Source organism: Castor canadensis, chromosome 1, assembly GCF_047511655.1.
Source record: "Castor canadensis chromosome 1, mCasCan1.hap1v2, whole genome shotgun sequence".
Taxonomy (NCBI): Eukaryota; Metazoa; Chordata; class Mammalia; order Rodentia; family Castoridae; genus Castor; species Castor canadensis.
In genome coordinates, this window is record NC_133386.1 from 21,169,752 (window position 1) to 21,191,771 (window position 22,020).

General features: G+C 36.7%; 1 protein-coding gene across 7 annotated transcripts in view; it reads left to right on the plus strand.

The window, feature by feature from the left end:
* Plagl1 (PLAG1 like zinc finger 1) overlaps positions 1–22,020 on the plus strand; it is a 90,543-nt gene that overhangs the window by 36,522 nt on the left and 32,001 nt on the right. For all 7 annotated transcript variants that reach the window (XM_074072818.1, XM_074072838.1, XM_074072812.1 and 4 more), the window contains one exon: positions 15,554–15,591. The gene's annotated coding sequence lies outside the window, so the exon portion shown is untranslated. The remainder of the gene's footprint in view (positions 1–15,553; positions 15,592–22,020) is intronic.

The window sequence follows — 22,020 nt, forward strand, 5'->3', positions numbered from 1 at the left end:
TCCCTTCCATTTTTCTTCATTATTCCTTAGTCCCCTTCTTATGGGGATATACTTTTCATTTATAAAATTTTATTGAAACATAGCCACTCTTTCAGCAAAGTTCAGTAGCTATTACAGAGACACATGACTCATACAACCTAAAGTATTTACTTCCTGGCTCTTAACAGAAAAAGTAAGTTTACCCATCTTCTATAGTTTTGTGTTATGTGGTTATACTAACAATTTATTTACTCCCAGTCTTATAGATGAACATGTAAATTATTTTCAGTGTTGGGCCATTATAAATTAAACTGTTGCAAATGATCTTGAAACTCTCATTGATAGAGGTACATCTCTTGCATACAGGTTGGGAATTCCTAATCCAGAGGTCCAAAATCTTTCTGAAATACACCAGGTACCAAGTTTGTTGAGTACCAATATAATGCCACAGGGGCAAAATTCCACAACTGACTGCATGGGATGGGTCTTGCAAAATGCAAGCACACTGAAATTACTGTATAAAATTACCTTCAGGTTATGTGTATGAAGCATATATGAAGCGTAAGTGAACCGGGGATCACATAGCTCAGTGGTAAAGTGCTTGTCTGATACCTATGAGGCCCTGGGTTCAATCCCCAGCACTGCAAAAATGATTTAAGAAAAAAATGAATTTCCTGTTTAGACATGGGGCCCTTCCCCAAGATACCTCATTATTATATATATGCAAATATTTTAAGTTAAAAATTAGAAGCACTTCTGGCTCTAAACACTTTGGATAGGTGCTATTCAATCTAGTTTTCCAAGGAGCTGATCTTAGGGTCTATGAGTAGGTTGGTTGTATTTCCATGAACATTAAGAAAGATGAACCTTTTTATATCTTTATTAAACACTCACATTTCTTTTATTGAATACTTTAAGGACTTTGCCTATTTTTAAATTAGGTTTTTTTTTTTTTTTCAGTACTAGGGTTTGAACTCAGGATCTTGTGCTTGCTAGGCAGGCGCTTTACCATTTGAGCCACTCTACCAGCCCAGGAGGGGCTTTTTAGAAATGATTTTTAGTTCCTGATATATTGTGGAAAGGAAAGCTTTGTCAAGAACACACTTGCAAATATTTTTTATCCTGAAGTTTGTCTATTTAGTCAATCTCTCTCTGGTGTGAGAGCAAATCCATGTCTGTCACAGGCTAGACAAATGCTTTGCCACGGAACTACGCTCCAAACCCTATTTGGATTATTTTGCTTTTAATTTATTTTTTGATGGGACTACAGTTTGAACTCAGGCTTTCATGCTTACAAAGCAGGCACTCTATACCACTTGAGCCACACCTCCAGTCCATTTTGCTCTGGTTATGTTGGAGATGGGGTATTGCAAATTGTTCCATGGGCTGACCTTGAATCACGATCCTCCCAGTCTCAGCCTCCAAAGTAGCCAGAATTTCAGGCATGAGCCTGGCTCCTGTTGGGGTTTTAATGCTGGCTTTTGATGAGCAGAATTGTTTCTATGAAGTCCAGTTGATCCAGGGGTGTTTTGAGGGTTGAGTAAGGTAGTGGGCGGGGGAAAGTAGTACTTTTTTTGCAACCTGCCCACAAAATTTTCTCATGCTTTCATTTTTTTTCCTCCATACTTAAGCTCTGAAAGACATTTGCTTAGGGTTTCCTCCAGAAGCTTTGTAGTTTAGTCCTCACAGTTGGGTCTGTGATTGTTACCACTTTGTGTGTGTGTGTGTATCTGTGAGATGGGGATCAAATTTTTATTTTCCATCTGAGCAAAAAACTGTACAGATGTGCTGGAAAAACACTTTCTTTTTTCATTAATTACAGTGGAGCCTTTGTTGAAAGATAAAGAATCATGTAGTTGGGTCTCTTTCTAAGTCTGTTTTGTTTTATGTGGACTACTTATCAATTCTTGCATCAGTACCAGACTTTATCAGTGTAGTTTATAGTAAATTTTTGTTTTGGTTTTCTTTTTTGGTGGTGCTGGGAATTGAGTCCAAGGCTTTCTGCATGCTAGGCAATCCATTCTAATAGTGAGCGACATTTCTGTCCCTGTCATAAATCTTCACATAGTACTGTAACTTCTCCACTTTTGTTCTTAAACAATCATTTTGGCTATTTAAGTACTTTATGTATAAATTTTAGAATGAACATGTCAGTGTTTATTTCAAAAGTCTATCAGTGCCAGACACCAGTGGCTCATGCCTGCAGTACTAGCTACTCAGGAGGCAGAGATCAGGAGGATCACAGTTCGAATCCAGCCTGGGCAAGAGATCCTTTCTTGAAAAACCTTATCAGAAAAAAAAGGGGGAGAAGGTCTGGTAGAGTGGCTCCGGGTGTAACCTCTTCAAACCCCAGTGCTTCAAAATAAATAAATAAATAAATAGTCTGTCAGACTTAATTATGCTTGTACTGACTTCACAGAACAACTTTTGGAAAATGAGCATCTGAACAGTATTGACTTGCCATTTACAAATATGGTATATCTCTGCATTAAATAAATTCTTCGGTTACTCTCAGCATCATTTTGTGCTTTTCAGTGTAGAAGACTTACACATTGTTAAACTTGTTTCTATGCATTTATTTTTTATGCTATTGTAAATGATGTTTTTTTTCCCCAATCTTCTTGCTTTAATAAGGAAACATCAGTTTTTGTGTATTGATTTTATATTTTGTGACCTTGCTGAATTCACCCCTAGTTTCTATAGTGTGTAGATTTGGGGAGATTACCACAATTTACGATCATGCCATCTACAAAAACAAAAATAAATTTTGAAATATTTAAATCTGTTTTTCCAACCTTTATTTCCTTTTTCTTGCTTTATTGCATTGGATAAGCCCTCCAAAGGAATATTTAAAGAAGTTATTGGCATCCTTGTTTTCCTCATCTTAATGGAAGGAATACCTCAGTATTTCACAATTAAGGATGATGTTTACTGTTTTTTTTTTTTTTTCTTTTTTTGTGGATGCCCTTTACCAGTTTGAGGAAATTTATTTCTGCTCCTGGATTACTGTGATTTATTTCCACGACTGGATATTGAATAAAATTCTTTTTACTGAAATAAATTTAAATCTGAAAAGAGTTTCAAAGACAGTGTACAGTGTTCATATAGACAGCAACCAGTTTCCTCTCTTAACACATTTCATAGCTATTGTACATTTACCAAAATTAAGAAGCTAACATTGTACAATACTTTATAGACTTTATTCAGATTACCACAGTTTTCCTGTGAATGAATGCCCCTTGTCTATTCCAGGATCCAATCCATATACTACACTGCATTTAGCTGCCATATCTCCGTGGTTAATTCCAATTTGGGACAGCTTCCCAGTGTTTTATGAACTTGCCACTTTTGAAGAATATTGGTCATGTATTTTGTAAAACACCCGCAATTTGGGGTTATCTAATGTTTTCTCACAATGAATTATGGATTTGGGGTAAGGATTTGTGGTGTACTTTTCTCATGGTATTTTATCTGGATACCATAATACCTGGCATCCACATCATGTAGAGATGATAACCTAATCATATAGTTAAGGTGGTGCCTGCCGGGTTTCTCTCTCTCTCTCTCTCTCTCTGTCTCTTTCTCTCTGGTAGTACTGGGGTTTGAACTCAGGGTCTGCACCTTGAGCCATTCCACCAGCCGTTTTGTTTGATGGGTTTTTTCAAGGTAGGGTCTTGCGAACTATTTGCCTAGGCTGGCTTTGAACTGCAATTCTCCTGATCTCTGCCTCCTGAGTGGCTAGGATTACAGGTGTGAGCCACCAATGCCTGACAGGTTTCTCATTGTATTGTCACATTTTTTCCCCTTTCCCTATTCTGTTTGTCAGAATAAAGTTCATGCTCAAGGAAAGAATATCAATTATTTGTAGATATATATTAAAACTACCATGGTAATTAATATTTTGAGGGAAATACCTTGAGGTTGTACAAATATTCTATTTCTCCTGAGTTTTGCCCACTAACTTTAGTGTTCAGTGTATTTTACCCATAGCAATTATTGTATTGTATTCCAATGGTAATTTTACATTTCCTTAATTTATTAATTGTAATTCTTCTTTCAGGAAGATCTGTTCCCTTTCCCCCATTTATTCAATCATTTCATGAGTATCAGTGTGTATCATGGATATGTATTTTAGTCTCTGAGTTATAATCCACTGCTATGGTTATTATCTTGCTATATTATTTTAGCTTTGGCACTAGGATCTTTTTCAGGTTGGCTTCTTTGTTCTTTTGACATGTCCATGCTTTTTCTTTTTTTCCTGTTTCCTTACTGTCTGCCACTTTGATATGTTCTAATGACTCAGTCATTTCTTCTTTTTTTCCCTCTTTCTTTTTTTCTTTTTCTTTTGCAGTACTGGGGTTTGAACTCAGGGCTTTATGCTTGCTAAGCAGATACTCTACCTCTTAAGCCATGCCTCTAGTCTTTTTCGCTCTGGTTATTTTGGAGGTAGAGTCTTGTTTTTTTCCTAGGCCAACCTGGACCTCAATCCTATTTTATGCTGTTCACCATCACTGGCATGACAGGTGTGTGCTACCATTCCCAGCTTTTTTCCATTGAAATTAGGGTCTCACAAACTTCTTTTTTTGGTCTAGGTTGGCCCAGAACCACAATTCTCCCAATCTCAGCCTCTCAGATAGCTAGAATTACAAGTGTGAGCCACCAGTACTTGGCTAGAATCAGCCATTTCTTCAAGTAATGATTCTGTTTACTGAAGGATGGGATTTAGAGACCAGTATCTGGGTGCTTGGTGTCCTTGTTGCTAATGAGCTGTCACTGTTTTAGGCCCTCCCAGTGGCAGAGTGATGAATCTGTTTGTATTCTCAGTTTTATCAAATGCTTTTTCTGTTATCACATGATTTTTCTTTGTGGGGTGATGGGATGAATTACAAATATCTGACATGTTAAAGGATGTTTGTCCAGTACTTCTAGGTGTTCTATTGCAAGGTTTTGTTTTCAAAACATGTAGCTCTCAATGTTGCCTGAATAAATCTTCTAAAAATACCTCTATAATACAGTTTAATATGTCAAAGGTCACAAATGTTCTTTTGCTTTTCTGCTGAATTATCTTGTCTATTTTGGGACCTTTTCCATTCCATATGAATTTTAGTATAAATTTATTCATATTATAATTTTGATAGAAATGACTTTGAACTGATAGATTAATATGAAAACAATGGATGTATTTTTAATATTTCACCTTTCCATTCACCTCACATGTCTTTCAATAATATTTTATGAATAAAGGACTTATAGGTATTATGTTACATTTATTATGGACCCTTACGATTTTTCTTGCTACTCTTTCATCTTACTCTTTGTTTCTTGTCTTTTACTAGCTAGTACAGTGAAGAGTATTAATTAATTTTGAGTATTCTTGCTTGTTCCAGACTTAAATGGGAGTACTCTGTACTACCAAAACTTGGTTGTTGCTGAATATTTAATGTTTTCATTTGCTTTTAGTTCTCTAAGAGTTTTAACTTCTGAATTAGAGTGGGTTTTATTGAGTACATTTTCTGAATCTATTGGACTCTTGAGCTAGACTGCTTTGGTTCAGTTCCTAGTTCTGTCCCTTTGTTGCCACGTGGTGTAGTCTTACACAATTGGTTCTCTAGATCTCAGGTTTCTCATCTGTCAAATACAGATAGCAAGTGTCTACATATGAAGTTGCCGAGAGGATTAAGTAAGAGGATTAATGCATAGTAAGGGCTTGGAATTGTGCCTACCCCTCTGAGGCCCTCACTTTTTTCTTTATTTTTTCACATTAGAGTATTTTTAGCTTATTTTAGTAATTATTTACTAAATTGGTGTCTTACATTCTTAAGTAAATCTTGCACATATTTGTATGATTTGGACTTACTGTTTTAGATATTTTTCATGTTTAGATTTTTTTTCCTAAAACAACTGTTCTTCAACTGTAGCTAAGGACATAATAAATGATAGATTCCTAAAACAGGATTGCACAAGAGCTTAGCAACTGAAATGGCAACATTCCAAACTTTCTGGAGCGATTTGTATCTTTTGATGAGCAAGAAATAAAGATAGTTCTTGCAGGAGCAAATTCAACACTTGGTATATATTGTGGAAAATGCCACTCAACAGAAAGGAAGTCACTTTACCTCTCATTTCACATTCTGTCAGTCATGCATTGTATTATTTAATTTTGTGTGCGGAGGTTTTGGTGTCCGCACTCACCAACCATGTACTGATCGCTTTGAGGCCAGGCAGTGCATTTTGCTGGCTTTAGGTACACCTTTGATCTTCAGAACTTATGTGTCATTTTGATTGAAGTCAGGCCTACTTGTAACAATTTAGGTAAAATTGCATACATTAAAAAAAATTAACAAAATTAAACTTTCTAGTATTTTTCCTATCTGCTGCTTTCATTCCTATCAGCATCTTGTTCAGGCCTTTGTCTTCCTGCGCTGTTTCTCCAAGTGTTAAGATTTTCCTTCCCTTCCCGTCATGTGACAGGAAATGACCTTAGAGTCAGTTCACTTCTAAGAATTCTTCAGTGGCATTCTTGCACTGAGAAAAGTCCTTGGCTTCTTAGCCTGACAGTGGTCTGTTTGTCTGTTCTCAGCTTGCTTTACTGTCATTCCTAAGAGTCTGGTAGTCAGGTGGTCCTAAACTGTTACCCATCCCGAAGATTCATTCTACTGTGCTTGTGGCTGTATTCTTGGAAGGCAGCAATCTCACCACCATAGCACAAACTCTGTGTGACCATCCTCATTCATGCCTTTTCCTCTGCCCTAAATACATTCATCCCAGCTAATTTTCAACCAGAAAATTTCCAGGCTTTGTTCGGAGGATACATTACATTCTTCTTGCTAGATTGGAATCCTATAATTTGTGATCTATAGCTCTTGTTAAATTCTTACCTTTCACTGCCAATCTTTTTATCTAAATACCATTTCCAGATTGTCAGGTTCTTGAAGATGCAGTCAAATGCCTAGCATGGTACTTTGCATATAAAGAGCTATTGCTAAATAGCAACCACTATTAAGTACCTGCTATAATTGTGCTACAATTTTGCAAAGTAAGTATTATTATCTCTGTTTTAAATTATGAGGAAACTCCTTATCAAAGAGATTAAGCAACTTGCCCAACACCATATAGTTAGTAAGTGGCAAAACTGGTTTGTCTCATTCAAAAGCCCTTACTTGTCTATGCCTTACTGCTAAAAATAAATAGCTAATAAATGAAATCACTGAATAAAAGTATTTATGGTAAAACAAACACCGAAATTGCTTTGCTATCCTTGCCAGGGTTTTACTGGACTTTTCACCTCAGTGACCATGCTGGTTGTATGTATGGACTAGCTGGTGGGCTCCTACTTCCCTTTAGATTTTCCTTATAAGTTTTATATCAGTGCTAATGCATAAGGTTTAAATGTTCTGAATTGAGCTTATTTGGGGGTTTAGACAAACCAATTTACCCATGCATTGCTTGGTATTTATTTTTAAAATTTGTAATTTATTTTTGCACTGCTGATGCTTGAACCCAGGACCCTGCACATGCTAGGCAAGTGCTGTACCACTGAGCTATACTTACCACCCAACTTCCCCCTTTTCTTCCTATTCTGTTTCTACATTTTTGCCATAGTGTCTTTTAGCAAATCTCTAAGCAGTTTTGAATGTTTTTAGGAGTCTGTTCTGATAACCCAATATTTGTCACTTTCTTCTAAAGAGTGATAGTCTGATACCTAGTCATCAAGGTGTCGTCTCGGCCTGGTGGGAGAAGACAAAGTGCCTCTGCATTGTTACCGCATTGGGACAGTTAGATGCTTTGACATGGTGGAGTGCCACTCCAGGCTTTGTAGGACTTTGGTTAAAAAAATGATGATTGTGATACTTTTCTTTTAAATAACCACTTTACTGAGAGCTGATTGACATATAAGAGCTGTGGTTATTTCATACGTGCAACTTAATGTGCTTGAATAGGGGCATACACTGTGAAGCTGTCAGACCTGTGACTTTTACCATTACATCAAAGGTAATGACAGAGCCAACAGTTGTCACTAGCATTCCCTTATCTCTCAATTTATTTGGAGCTATAAAATTGTCTTTTTTTTTTTTAATATCCAGAAGTATATCCAGTGAGAAAGAAGACTCACTGAAAATAAGGGGATTGTTTAGGGAAAGGAACCAGTGGGAGGGAGAAAGGAAAGGGTGGTGGGAATTATGGGCAAAGTATTTTATATGCATATATGAAAATAGAATAATGAAATTTCATTGAAATTGTTTTTAAAAGGGGTAAAGGAGGATAAGACAGAGCAATAAAGAGGGAGTGAATTTGATCCAAGTACATTATATGCATATATGGAAATATCACGGTGAAACCCCTTTGTACAATTAATATGTGTGAATAAAATAATAATGATCTTTTGAGCCAGGTGTGGTGGTCCATGCCTGCAATCCCAGCATTTGGGAGGCAGAGGCAGGAGGATTGAGAATTCAAGGCCAGCCTGGGCTACATACAGCCTGGGCAAATCTCTGTCTTAAACAAAGCAACAAAAGCAAAAAATCTGGTGAGATCATTTAGCTGTGTACCTGAACTTTTACCAAATCATTAATTTGTAAAGGAATTTCAAAAACATTAAAGATGTTTGTTAGCATTAGCCTATTTATATTGTATCAGTTGTATCCTAGGAATTGTGTTGAAAAGCATGGAAGGGCCTTATTATAGTTGCATATGATTTAATATACCATTTGTACTCATTTTGATGAGAATTTAATGCTAACTTTACCCTTCGAGTTAGCATAGAAACTTGGGGTTGTTGTATCTTGTTTTTCCATGGCACTGCTGCTCGTAACAATGATTTGTGATTCTAACTCCTTAGTTATGAGCTCAGCCCTGTTATTGCATTGCTTTAAGGGAGACTGCATGATGAGTGTCTCAGTCAACTAGGGCTGCCATGTTACTACAGACGGGGTGGCTTAAACAACAGAAATTTATTTTTCACAGTTCTGGAGGGGGTTCAGAGTCTGTGATCAGGGTGTCAACAAATTCAGTTTCTGGAGAGGACTCTCTGGCACCCTGTCATCTGTCTTCATACGGCCTTTCCTGTGTGTGTGTGTGTGTGTGTGTGTGTGTGTGTGTGTGTGTGTGTGTGTGTGTGTGTGTGTGTGTGTGTTATGGAGAGAGAAAGAAATCACATCATTTCTTCATCTGTCATTTCCTCTTCTGCTTATGAGACACTCATTCATTGGATTAGGGCTGTACCCTTACAACCTCTCTAACCTTAATACTCTAATGGCCCTGTCTCTGCGTAACCATCACACTGGGGTTGAGGCATCAACCTGTGAATATTGGGGTACACAGTTAATCTGTAACAGTAAGTTTTCTAGGGGGCAGTGGTAAAACTGCATAGAGGCTGCTTTAGTGTCCACGCTGCTGACTCATTCCCTGTCATCTTTTGTAAGAGTAATATCATCATATTTGTAATGCCACTAGCTTAGCTCCTGCTTGAGATTTTGAGGGTGAAGTAGAGCTGTTTTGTTAATCTGTCCACACTTCTGTAAAAGTGTGATGGCGATGTCATATGCTTTAAGGGTAATACCTTGTTGCATTTAAAGAAATGTTTAAACCTGCAATCTAGAAAATTGCTTTTTGAACACTGAGGAAATACGCTTGTATTCTCGGAGGACATGATGCAGAACATATAGACATGCCATTCACTGGGAGGTTTTAATCTGTAATGTATAGGAAAATTACTGATTTTTTCAGACATCTCTCTTAAGATTATTAAAATATCACAAATGTAAACCTAGTCTTTATAATATAATACATTATAAATTTCACCAGTACACTCTTAGAGAGTCACTCACTGATCCACAGCAATTCTGAAACATGACACCCTGGGGGAGCAAAATATTTCTCAATTAGGACTTGATTCTTCCTTCCTATTCAATGTGGTTGTTAGAGAATTTTCTCCACTTGAGAACTGAGTGATTCGTTCTGCTCACTTCCCTTGTGTAGAAGGTTGAGGCCATAGGGACTGTTTTAACACTTCAACTGAGACTCTTTTTGTCTTTGGCAGCACAGTATTCTCCAAAGTTTGGAAGATTTTTTATGTTTGCAAACATTTCTTCTCTCTCCCTTTTTCCTTTTTTTTTTTTTTTTTTGGCAGTATTGGGGTTTGAACTCGGGGCCTCACACTTGCTAAGCAGGCATATTACTGCTTGAGCCACTCCACCAGCCCTGTTTTTGTGGTGGGTATTTTTGAGATAGGATCTCAAGAACTATTTGCTGGGGCTGGCTTTGAACCTCTATTCTCCTGATCTCTGCCTCCTGAGTAACTAGGATGACAAGTGTGAACCACCTGTGCCCTGCAGGTTTCCAGACATTTCTATGTGCTAATAAGCATATCTCTAATTTTGTCTTTTGTCTTGAGACCTGCTTCTCAGATATGCTGCTAAAGGAAGTTATCTGGAAAAATCTGATCTTTTCCCTCTGCCTTATGGATATACAGGAACAATTTAGTGGATATGTTATCTATCCTTGCCCTGGGGCAATTTAATTTAACAACAACAGCCACATTTTCCAGGGCTTATGTCCTTCACAGACTTCTCTTTAACTGTTAGTGTGGGGGTTGAAGATTTAGTAAAGTTAGTTCTTGTAACATAATAAAATCTAAAGTGTCTACAGTCTCCCCATTCCCCTCATTCCTTGAAGACCAGATAGTTCTTTTCTATGCTCATGTCTTTCTTGAAATGCCTTGCCAGAGGAAGCCAATAACAGTCAATGGACATTTACAATGTTTTGTTTTCTTACCTCTTCTCTTAGAGCCACAAGATCAAAAGGCAATAGATCTGCCTCCCCAGGTACTAGAGACAAATGTTTTGACAAACACATTGCTACCTTATAAAATACATCATCGTCTTTCTGGCTCTTAAGATCAGTTTACTCATTGCTTCCTGACCACCAAACCAAGGTTATATATATTTTAGGGTTTTGCTAAACAATGACCTACTTATGGCACCAATTTCTATATAGTCAGGATGGGCTAATGTCATTCTGTACTAACAAGCCACCCTCAAATCTCAGTGTCTTCACTCGGAAAGTTAATATTTTTGCTCTTACTAAATACCCATGGTGGATTTGCCTCACATAGTCAGAGACTCCAGCCTATGGGTGCACCACTATCTGTAGATGTATTGTACACTTTCTGGAATATTTAGCTTTCTTGGTTGCCATGGTCGGGGAAGAGAATGTTGAATGGTCTTGTACCAGTGCTGTCTATGAAGAGCCTAGAACTAGTCAATGCCCTTGCCCCACTATAAGTGGGGTAGATTCACCCAGAAATATAAGCAAAGACATTTGCCATATTATCTAAATATTTAAAAGTTATAAATTAAGCTAACAAATGAAATCTAAAATGCACTCTACCTTTCCTTGATAAACTTACCTCGTTACCTAAGAATTTTGTTTGCATATGGAATTCTTGTAGTCTGCACCTGTAGAACAGGGCAGTGTGGGATAAGCATAAGAAGCCTATCCAGTAGCTTTAGTTTTACAGTGAAGGATGAAGTGAGGATGTTAGCAGAAGGATAGATGCATAAGTATTAGGACTGGGGATGACAATTAGAAGACAGGACAGGAGATGGGAGATGACCACAGGGTGGGGAAATGCGAATTTGTTGTGCAGTCTCTAGAGTCCAGGTGAATCTGAACTAGAGAGTAAGAGTGTGTGTGTGCATGCATATGTTCACATGTATGTACATACATTCAGACTTTTCCCTTGCTTTTTTTTGATGCGAGATTTTGCAAGCTTTAAGGTATCTCAAAAAAGCTTGAATTGTTTTCATGTCTGTTTTAAGAACTTTAATGGACTAAGCCTTTGTGTTTCCCCCAAAATAATATGTTGAAACTCTACTCTTCGTGTGATGGTACTTTGGGGTGGGGCCTTTGGGAAGTAATTAGGTAACAAGGATGGAGCTCTCATGAATGGAATTAGTGCCCTCATAAGAAGAGGCTAAGAATAGCACTTCTTGTGCTATTTGAAGATACAGAAGACTGAAGTCTGCAGTCCAGAAGAGGATCCTCACCAGAATTCTACCGTTTTGCACTGTGATCTTGGACTTCCAGCTTCTATAACTGTGAGACATAAATGTTGCTTGAACCAGCCAGACCATGGTGCTTCATTAGTACAGTCTGAACTGACTAAGATGGTCATCATCAGTTGTTTATATCCTGAGTTTTAAATCCCTTTAATGTGAATTAATAGGGTAAACAAAATCAAAAGTTAAGCGCCCACACTAGCTGCTGCTGATGGGGCCTGCCTTTCAGTGAGGACCTTGGTTCCTTCCTTATGTCAGGGTCCAGGTTCTTGGAAACCACAGCTTCTGGCGAAGAAGAGCCAACCCACTTTTGTCTTTACAGTGACTATGCTCATCATTACTAAAAACATTCCTTGGATGGTTATGCATGGCTATTCTTTGTAAACTTAGTTGCCTAGGTATGGTTCTTGTCTTTTAAGAATTTACCAGTTAACAAAGAGCAGTGACATCAACATAAATGTCATATACTGAGGTAGCATCCAAACAAAACAAACATGAAAAGTTCAGTTGGCTTGTGAAATGTTTTAAAATGATTAGCCATGGTGAATATCACTAGGTGACTGTCACAGAGAGGGACACTGCTATTTTTCAGCACTTATTTGAGACATTTCATTGACAATGGGAAAAGGGGTTCTCAGTTTTTAGTTGGTATGTATGGAGAAAGCTTACTCTAAACAAAAAAAAAATGTGCTTTTAAAAAGAAGGATATGAGAAACTAGTCATGTTTAATGGAAATGGGGTATTGAATATTTTGTTCCTTAGAAGAATCCAAGACAAATGTGGCTTATGAAGAAATTTTGGTTTTTCTTTTTGCTTAGAACCTTGAAATCCATTTTATCCCAGTTTTTAGAGACAGAGCTTTCAGAAAAAAACTAATTTTGCTATCTCCTTTATATTTACCCAAGAAAACCATAGTATTTTTGAGATAATAATGCTTATACAAATCTTGGCTTTGGGATCTTTGAAAGGGGTACTGTAGCATTGTCCCCCAAGTCTGTCATTCTGGTCCATCCTGGATGTCTGGCATCATGGGGTGTTATCTGAAAACTCAGAGAGGGACTTCCTCACCCCATCCTCTACATTCTCACCCTTAAGAAAATGTGAGTTTTTAGGAACCAGGAAAGATCATAAAGTTTAGTTAAATTAATGGCCTTTTCTAGAAATTGCTTAAATTCTAAGCATTATAAAACTTCTTATACATTTTAAATGTTAATGAGGTAGAGTGCACTTCATCCCTTAATGACAGGAATGACAAGTGGCTTCATGTGGAAGGGGAACGTTAGCACTCCATTTCCCTAGTTCCTATGTATAACTTGGTTATATGCATGCCAAACAATGCTAATAATGCATTCTTCTCTCCTGCCTGTCTCTTGACCTTAGATCATCCAGGAGACATCTGTAAAATTAGCACTGTAAAGAAAGCCTAGCCAGAGTATTTGGAGCAGCACAGCAGTGGCTTACTGAGTAGGCATCTTGTAAGCATTGTTGAATGATTGGTAAAACTGTCACAACTATTCAGAAATGTGTCATGTGGTTTTGCAGAAGAAAATACTAATTCTCAGTATTAATGCTGTATCATTTAGCTAATAAACCTACAGAGAGCTAGCTAATAAGTTGTTATCTTGACATCATATTCTTCACACTTTTAGATGTCTCTATTGGCTGAGGAGCCTAATTTTGTAGCTGTTATTGATGACTGAAGATTTAAGTTCTTCCATCGTCATCTTTGCCCAGTTTAATAGGCTTTCTCAAGAATAATCCTGGCCATGTTAAAGTGCTGCTTGACAATCAGTAGCATCTGTTGAAAATTGAGGGCTGGCGAACAGTTTGCTCTTGGATACAGTTCTTCCCATGTGTTCCAGCCTTTGTGTTTGGTAATTTTCCATCATTTCTTGTTTGAATAAAAAACTATGTCCATTTTGTAAATCATTTGTTTTGGGCTGTGTGTGGTGGTAAAACACCTGTAATACCAGTGAGATGTGGAGGCAGGAGAAGCATGAGTTTGAGGCCAGCCTGGGCTATGTAGTGAGATCCTGTCTCAAAACAAAACCAAACCCCTAAATCATTATTTTGGGCATTCTCTTTTCTCACTTTCTATATATTAAAATGAAATCTGCCAACAATCAGGTGATTTGTGGTAGCAATAGATAACACCCTATCTTGGTTTTATTCTGGTTGGTTGGTTTGAGAGATAGAATAGTATGGATCCTAAGAATTTGGTTCCAGTTACCAGGATTTGTCAACTTGCCAGAAGTGTGACCTTAGCTAATTTATTAAAACCTCTTGGTGCCTACAAGGGAGGGGTGAGGATAGGTAAGACACCTAAAAAACTAGCTAGCATTTGTTGCCCTTAACGCAGAGAAACTAAAGCAGATACCTTAAAAGCAACTGAGGCCAATAGGAAAAGGGGACCAGGTACTAGAGAAAAGGTTAGATCAAAAAGAATTAACCTAGAAGGTAACACACACTCACAGGAAATCAATGTGAGTCAATGCCCTGTATAGCTATCCTTATCTCAACCAGCAAAACCCCTTGTTCCTTCCTATTATTGCTTATACTCTCTCTACAACAAAATTAGAGATAAGGGCAAAATAGTTTCTGCTGGGTATTGAGGGGGGGGAGCGGGAGGGGGTGGAGTGGGTGGTAAGGGAGGGGGTGGGGGCAGGGGGGAGAAATGAACCAAGCCTTGTATGCACATATGAATAATAAAAGAAAAATGAAAAAAAAAAAAAACAAAAAAAACCTCTTGGTGCCTTAGTTTGCTCCTGGGTCAAATGAGTGATAATGCTGTCTTAAGGACTAAATGACAAATGTCTATCCCTATATAGGTATGCATAGATAGTCTTATGGTCAGCACTCAGGTTTTTCAGTGGAATGTTGAAAATACAGAATGTGAGTACAGACAACATGTCTCACTGTTTTACCTTCCACCTTGTGATTTTTGAAGTGAGTGGTCTATGCTGTGGTAATAATGAGAAGAAACTTCTTTTTAGAAGATTTGTTTCTTAAACTGAAACCCATTCTTTAATGCAGAAAGGTAGAATTCCTTATTCATCACTTGACACATAACTTGGTCTCTTTTGACCAATGAGTAAAATACTTCCTGTTTGTAAATGGATGTTATTTTAATGTTAAAATAGATGTGGAAGGGATTTAGGTGCGAAGGGCTCTGATGGAGCAGGTGCCTGTGACCCTGGAAGAGCAACATGTGGAACCCTGGTTCAGGATATGACTGACTATGGTGGTAGAGATGTGAGTTCACGTGTGTGATAAAATTATGTAGAAGTAAACATGCACAGAGGATTCAACTGGGGAAATCTCAAGAGACCCCAGATCGTGTTAATGTAAATAAGCTGCTTATGACATTGTAACACAGCTTTGTGAACTGTTGCTGTTAGGGAAACTGAGCAAAGGCCCTCCTAACACCTCATATGAATCTGCAACAATCTCAAAGTGCTACTGACAAATGCAGTGCTCTCATGTAAAACTAATGGATAACGTTTGTTCGTTTGCAGATTGCTCCTTCTTGGTCTTACCCAGCATCATTGACTTTGTAAGTAGACATATCCATTTTTTTACCTTCTTCTCCCACACTCCATCTTCTCTAATCACACAAGAGTACATCTGTAGATGTACCCTTCTACCAATTTCTATCCCTTCGTTATTTTTATAATCACCATCTGACATATATTTTGTCTCCCTTTCATCCAAAGTTGAGCTCTACAGTACTAGGGATTCTAGGGTGTTTTATTTACACTGGTGAATCTCCAGAACTTAGAACAGCACTAGGAAAACAAGTTAAAACAATTGCGCAGTAAATTCTGTTTGAATGAAAAATAAAATGTTTTTTAAAAACATTTATGGCCAGGTATGATGGTACATGCCTGCAATATCACCTATATGGGAGGTGGAGCTGGGAGGATTACTGTCAAGGCCAGTCTAGGCAAAAAAAAAAAAAAAAAAAAAGTTAGGCCCTATCTCAAAAAAACAAGATGTGCCGATGTTGATGGTTCATGTCTATAATCCTAGCTACTCAGGAGGTAGAAGTCAGGAGAATTGTGGTTTGAAGCCAGCCCAGGGAAATAGTTCATGAGACCCTATCTCAAAAATACTGAACACAGAAAAGAGCTGGTGGAGTGACTCAAGTGGTAGAGCACCTGCCTAGCAAGCATGAGGCCCTGAGTTCAAACCCCAAACAAAACAAGACAAAAAACAAATGGTATGTGGTGGTTAATGTCTAATTCCAGCTACATGGAAGACTAAAACCAAAAAGGCTGGAGGTGTGGCTCAAGTAGTAGAGTGTTTGCCTAGGAGGCATGAGGCCCTAAGTTCAAATTTTAGTATCACCACCAACATCAAAAAAGGGAAGAGGGCTTTATTATCATTTGGATTCCATGTCTTAGGGTATAGCCCACAAAAATTGGAAAGTGGGTTTTGGGGGAAAGGATTGTCAAATGTTCTCTTCTCTTGATGGGTAACAACTCAATCTGGGGAAATTTCTTTGTAAATTAATAGCAAAAATGCAAATACATGGGATTGGAACTCATCCTGAGGATGTCTGTTTTCTGCTATGATGTAGGAATAAGAGCAGGACTTACTCTTCTGCATGAGACAGCTCCACTACTACCCCCCCAATTCCCTATAAAATATATGCAACAAAGGTGTTCAGATATTGGGTAAGTGGCACAAAACAGTGAACCCTAAAAGAAGGAAAACAAGTGATTTTGCCTTGACTGCAGTGCAAAAAAGCTGAGCTCAAGCCTGGTGGATATCCTCAATTGAGGTGATAGAATTAGGAATTCAGGGAGGCTGAGGCAACTAGAATTTGAAAGAGAGTAATAGAGAAGAGAGAGTTGCACACACAGTGATAGTTGGATTTCCTTGGTGCGTCTGTGTAAGAGAACTACCCGAGGCTGAGAAAAGAGCCTCAGGAAAGAAGAAAGGAGCTCACCTGGGGCTGAGAAAAATGCACACCCCTCCCCCAACTATTCAGAGTGGAAACACCTTGTAATAGAATAGGTGTTGGGTGCAGTACTCAGATAAGAAGTGCCTCATCTAGTCTTTAGGAAAAACTAGACCTAGTCTTTAGGCTGCTCTGATCCTGCCTAAAAAACATTAAAAGTAAGCTAGCAAGAAGGGTCATAAAACCTTCTGCAAAGGGCCAGATGAAAAATATCTTTGGGTTGTGGGCCATGTGGTCTCTGTTATAACTATGCACTTCTGTCATTATACTATGAAAAACAGCCAAAGATAAAATATAAATGGAGGTGGCTGTATTCTAATAAAATTTTATTTACTGAAGTAGGCAGTGGACCAGATTTGGTCTTTGGGCTATAGGTGTAAACTCTTGGCTTAAAGGATCAAATGTTTCAGCTTAATTGCATCTCAGAACAAAGTTTAAGGATATTTAAATAAATTTTTAAAAATCCAGTACCCAATAAAGTATACAATTCTAACATTCAGTCAAAATTTACCAGACATGTAAAGATAAATTCAATATGAAGAGAAAAATCAATCAATAGAAACAGACACAAAAATGACAGATTTAATAAAGGAAGATAACATAAACTTAATTAACTGATTTAATGCAATCATAAAAATTCAATAAGTAAACATTTAATAAGGGTATTAAAACATTTATTAGTATTTCCCATATGCTCAGGATGGTAGAGGAAAATATAAGCTTGTTAAGTAAAGATGGAAGTAAGAAAAAAAAAAGACTTAAATTGAACTCCTTATACTTTTAAAGATGACATAAATATCCGAGATGAAAAAAACACTGGATAGGACATCACAGAAAGAAGTAGTTGTGAAGTTGAAAATGTGAAATAGAAATTATACCAAATGAAAATCAGAAAGGAACAAAATGAGTACAATTTCAGTAAGCTGTGTGACAACTTCAAATACCTGAAAAAATATCATATATATGATTGGAGTCTCCAAAGGAAGGATGGGACAGAAATACTTAAGAAAATAAGATTGCAAATTTGCCAAACTGGATGGAAATAATAAACCTACAAATCTAAGAAGCTCAATGAATACTAAGTAAGTCCAAAACCCCAAAATTTGAGATTACATTACATACATGTAATCTCAGCTACTTGGGAGCAGATCAGGAGGGTTATAGTTCAAGGACAATGCAGGCACTTTATCTCAGTCAATAAATTGGGCTTGCTGGTGTGTGCCTATCATCCCAGCTATGTGGAAGGCATTAGGTAGGAGGATCGTAGTTCAGACTGGCCCAGGCAAAAAAAGTGAGATCCTATCTGAAAAATAACTATAGCACAAGGTGGTAGAAAATCTAGCAGGTACCAGTGATTTAAAAAAAAAAAAAAAAAGGTTTAAGTATGGGGGAAAAAAAGGGACTACACATTTAGAGCAGAACAAAGATAAGAATGACAGCAGACTTCTCCTCTTGGCAATGCAATCCAGAAAACAGTGGAACAACACCTCTAAAGTACTTAAACTGTCAACCTAAAAATCTGTAACTGTGAAAATATCTTTCAAAAAAAGATGGTGAAATAGAGACTTTCAGACATAGGTAACCCAAAAGAGTTCAACCAGAAGACCCATGGTATACATAATGAACTCCTTAAGGAAAAAGGAAGATAATATCAAATAGAAGTAAAGAGCACCAGAAATGGCAACCATTTCCATTATTATTATTTTAAATCTTTTTAAAAAGATAATTGATCATTTAAACAAAAATAATAATAATATGGCGTTTATACCACATAAAAGTAAAAGGTACATCAATAATTACACAAGTCAAGAAAAGAAAAGTAGAAATAATATATCATAAAGTTTTCATACTATCTATGTGCAGTGACATAATATCCCTTGAACTTACACCATGGTAAGTTAAAGTATATAGCTATAAACTCAAGCAACCACTAAAATATCAAAAAAGTTACAAGACATAGGTAAGTTAAAGGATGAAAAATACTGTAGCATGCTAGCTCTAATTTTCAAAAAGTCTGCTGTGGCTGTATCATATCCAACAAAGTAGAAATTACAGCAATGAACATTAGCAGATAAACAGGGTTATTTCATAATGATAAAGTGGTAAGTTCATTAAGAGGACATACCCTTAAGTGTTTATCTATCTTTGGTTTTAAACCAAAAATAATTTTGTTTATAGAAACTTAATGAGTTTATCTCTCCAATAAAAAAATTTCTATACACATTTACAAATAACCTAAGGACACATTCTAAATTATTAAAAACATTTTAATAAAATTAAAAGAACATAAAATATAGTCTTAGAACCTCTTGCCCATAAATTTGATAAAATAGAAGAAATAGACCAATTCTTTGAAATATGTTTACATTTATCAAAACTCAAGGAGGAATAGATGACCTAAATTTATTAAAGAAATCAAACCAACACCTTTCAGAAAAGAAAATAGCAGACCCAGATGGTTGTGAATTTTGCCAAATAACCATGGGACAAAAAAATAAAAATCAGCTAGCACTGAAATGAGATATCAAGCTATGGAAAGAAATGGAAGAAAATTAAATGAACAAGAATAAGTCAAGGAAACCAATCTAGAAAGGCTACATACTATAGGGTACCAGCTGTCATGGCTGACATTCTAGAAAAGGCAAAATGGTGGAAACAGTGAAATGGTTAGTTGTGGCCTGGGTTAGTGAGGAGGATGGATGACTAGGTGGAACACAGGAATTTTAGAGCAGCAAAACTTCTCTGGAAGCCAGGTGTGATAGTAGATACCTGTAATCAATGCAGGAGGATCAAGAGTTGGAGGCTAGCATAGGCTAAATAGCAATACTGTTTCAAAGCAATACAAAACCTGTATGATACTGTAATGATGGATATCTGTCATAAGTTTGTCCAAATTCAAAATGTACACCACCAAGAGTGAACCCCAGTGTAAACTATGGAGTTAGAATGATAATAATGTGTGAATTTAGGTTCATCAGCTGTATAAAAAAAAAAAAAGGGCCATTCTGGTGGGGAATGTTGATAATGTAGGGCCATCCTCATGTGAGGCAAGGAATAAATGAAAATCTCTGTGTCTTTAGCTCAGTTTTGCTGTGAACCTAAAACTACTCTAAAAAGTAGCCAATTTTTTTTTAAGGAAGGAAATTAGAAATCTTTCTGAACTAAATGAAAATGAAAATATTTTCGAATAACTAAGAAGCAACTATTGCAGTACTTGGAGGGAAATTCATAGCATTACATGCTCATCTTAGAAAAGAAAGACCTCAGTGACTCAGTGTAAGGGGTTGCCATAGGTGTCTTCAAATACCTGAATTTCTTTCATTTAAAAACATATTTGTTTTTATATTGTTGAAGTCCAAACTCGAATGGTTACAAAGAGGTAATTCTTCATAAGAAACAGTACTGCATCATACTTTCCAGTCATAGGCCATTTTTATTTAAAAATTTTTTATTTTTTAATTAGCATACATGAATAATATGAGGGTGTTTCATTGTGATAATTCCATATATGTGTACAGTATACTTTGAACAAGTTTCTCCCCTGCATTATATTTCCATTCTCTTCTCTGTTCCTCCACTATTTCTTTAGTAAAACATGTTTCCTGCGTGTTCTCAAGGGTCTTTCCGACTATTCATTTCTGAGATAAGTGGCAGTAAAGAAAAATTATTACTCAGTATTAACAATTTATAGACTAATGTTTACATTTAAAATGATACCTTGTAAAGTAGATAGTACAACATAAGAATGAGCAGAAACTTTACAAATAGTTGCCTCAAATTCCTGCCTTGGATGAATTTTAAAAAGGGGGGAAGGGTCCATTTAAGTTTGCAAGTGAACAAAAATAGTAATGAACTATATCATTGAATCATATTCTGGATTCAGAAAAATGTAAAAGTCAAGCACAGGGAATATTCCAGAAGTATTCCTGTACTAGCTAAAAGGTTGAGTAAGTGTCACCTCCTCTCCAAAGCCATTCTGACTCTTCTAAACTCAGGGGTCTCTGCCATCTTACAGTATTCTGTACACTGTATGTGGATTTGCACACCACCATCCATTAATAGAGTGTTATAAAAAATGAGACAAGTCGAGAAAAGTGAGGTTTGCTATTTACTTACCACTGGCAGTCTTTTCTTGTGCTAGAAAGTTAATCGTTGTTCCTTAGTAATGTAAGGGTCATATGAAATAACATACATATTAGTTCTCTGAAAACATTAAAGCACTAGCTACATACAACAAACACCCCATGTGTGTTTTCCCTTCATGTGCTGTCTGAGAATTCTTCCCATTATCAATACATTTCTACTTGAAATGTTTAAATGGTAAGAAGTAAAGCTAAATCGTACAGAAAAGACTATATTGCTATTTGATAGCAAATAAGAATTTGCCTCAAATAGGTGTTTTAAGATACTTCACTTAGTGTTTCTATTTTGTAAAGTAGCTTCTTTGTCTTTTATAACACTTTGATACTGGTTCATTAGTTGGTCCTCCTAAAATCCTAGGTGTGAATTCTAAACTTTTAATGCTAGAGGGATCATTTAAACTAAGACTGAAAGTTAAATTTTATGTCTTTTTATCAAAAAAGGAAGATTTTTTTTCTTTTAACAAGTCTTACCTTGATTTGATTTTCAGCATTGATGATTAAATCTTATTGAGCATTTATAATACACGCAGTCTAGGTCGTTATACAAGTTCTCTAATTTAATCCTCCACACAGCGGTAGTATTCCACTTTTATAGATGAGGAAACTGAGGTTTGTTAATGTTCAATTTATGAAATTATTAGAAGGTAACAGTAGAATTTAAATGTGGATTTTTCTTACCGTGGAGTCCATACTCTTTAAACACTACCTCATTAAATGAAATTGTACAACATACCAGGACTCAAAAATCAAGTATATCATGATTACTTAATATAATTATGACAAGAGAGCTTAAGTGAATCTTGATACCACACACAATGTGTCTAGGTAAAACGGAAGCAGCATGGAATTTAGAGAGAAAGTTTTAACCCCACTAGTT